Genomic DNA, 2,136 nt, shown 5'->3' on the forward strand with positions numbered 1-2,136 from the left:
AAAAAAAAAAAAACACACACACACTAAAAAAACCGCTGCCACGCCGGCACACTTTCCTCTGATGAATGTCTTCGATGTCGTTTGAGCTGAATCATCACGTCAGGACAAGGCCGTCTGCACAGCCGCTGTTCTAAACGATCCACTTCTTTAAGAGGTTTTCGCTATAGGGCGCGTGCGCTCTCCAGACAGACAGAGACAGAGAGACAGAAAGCGAGAAATCACCCCCAGGGGGGATGGCCACGCCGCAATCCCTTCTCCTCCATTCTCCTCTCGGGATCTTGGGCACGCACGCACACGCACCCGGCGTGAGGTTTAAGTCACCGGGTCCAGGACGCGAACTGCGGTCGACTACGTGGGAGTCCAGCGATATAGCCATTACGCTAACTGCTGGTCCCGTAAATGACCCACTTCTTTTCACCCGTTATCAGTCACCTCAAGAAGGGTCAATCTCCTCAAGTTTCCAGAGCGTATCGCAGATGTGTAGCACTGTGGAATGAACTTCGAGTGCGTGAGCAACTCAGATACCCAGCTTCCTCGGTCTCCGCTCCTGCGGGCGGCCGCGAACGCTCGAGTGATGACGTTCGAGGTTTCTGCGCTCTCCGTGTCACGTAACGTGGGTCTGGCTCGACTGACGCCTTTCTCTGTGGCCGTCAACCTCAGAGGGCCTCGCTGAGGTCAAGGCCGCCAGCGCGGAACTTTGTGAACCACCCCTGGCAGTGCTGTCCTTGCAGAGCGCTGTCGCCGTAAACTCCACGCAACTTCTCACAAGCGGGATGCGCGGTCTTGCCTTTACGGAAGTAGTTACAGTAAAATATGATGAAAGTGTAGTTTGGTCCTCCATGTTCAACTTGTTGAAAAATCTCCAAAATGCAACCAAATGGCTTAATCTTTTTTTTTTTTTAGAATGAAGCTAGAACTGTCCGTTGTCAGATGACATACAATAACACAGATGCGAATGATTCTAGGACTTCAAAAAATGAACTAGAGCCAGCTGTTGCAAAAATGCATCATGACCCCTCCCAGAAGCCAGTAATTAGAGAAAACATAGGAGAACACGCCACGACCTTCCCGACGACTCACACGACACACACCGGCTGTGTGCTGAAAACGACCGAGCGCTGGTGCAGACGTCCAAGACCCAGCCCTGGGGAGCCCCACAGTACCGCAGCGGACGCGCTGCTCCCGCTCGGGCCCCACAGGGTGACCGCTGGGCACATGTCCGAGTGCCCAGCACCTGAAGGACTGGGGGATGGGAGAAGAGGGATGCGGCGTGACCAGATTGTCAGATGAAAAACAATAACACAGATGCGAATGATTCTAGGACTTCAAAAAATGAACTAGAGCCAGCTGTTGCAAAAATGCATCATGACCCCTCCCAGAAGCCAGTAATTAGAGAAAACATAGGAGAACACGCCACGACCTTCCCGACGACTCACACGACACACACCGGCTGTGTGCTGAAAACGACCGAGCGCTGGTGCAGACGTCCAAGACCCAGCCCTGGGGAGCCCCACAGTACCGCAGCGGACGCGCTGCTCCCGCTCGGGCCCCACAGGGTGACCGCTGGGCACATGTCCGAGTGCCCAGCACCTGAAGGACTGGGGGATGGGAGAAGAGGGATGCGGCGTGACCAGACCCCATGGAGGGTGCTCCCTCTTTCTGATGCGTGGGCAGGTGTACACGCACGCTAGCATGAAGAGGGAAAAAGACCTGCGTTAGTGGAGACGACTGTGTTTATGCTTCGGAAAACTCTTCACCGTAAGACGTCAATTCTCCCCAAATAGGTGTTGAGATGATCAAAGCCCTATGTTAAAAAGCAAAGGAGCAAGAATAACCAAGCGCTTCTTTCTTTCTAAAAAAGAACAAAGTGGGGACCAGCAGTTAGCGTAATGGCTATGTCGCTGGACTCCCATGTAGCCGACCGCAATTAACGTCCCGGACCCGGTGGCTTAAACTCACGCCGGGTGCGTGTGCGTGTGTCCCCAAGATCTCAAGAGGAGAACGGAGGAGAAGGGATTGCGGTGTGACCATCTCCCCTAGGGGGTGATTTCTCGCTTTCTGTCTCTCTGTCTGTCTGGCGCCCTATAGCAAAAACCTCTCTCAAAAAAAAAAAAAAAAAAAAAAAAAAAAAAAAAA

Source organism: Tupaia chinensis, unplaced genomic scaffold (assembly GCF_000334495.1).
Source record: "Tupaia chinensis unplaced genomic scaffold, TupChi_1.0 Scaffold000287_1, whole genome shotgun sequence".
In the NCBI taxonomy this organism is placed as follows: Eukaryota; Metazoa; Chordata; class Mammalia; order Scandentia; family Tupaiidae; genus Tupaia; species Tupaia belangeri.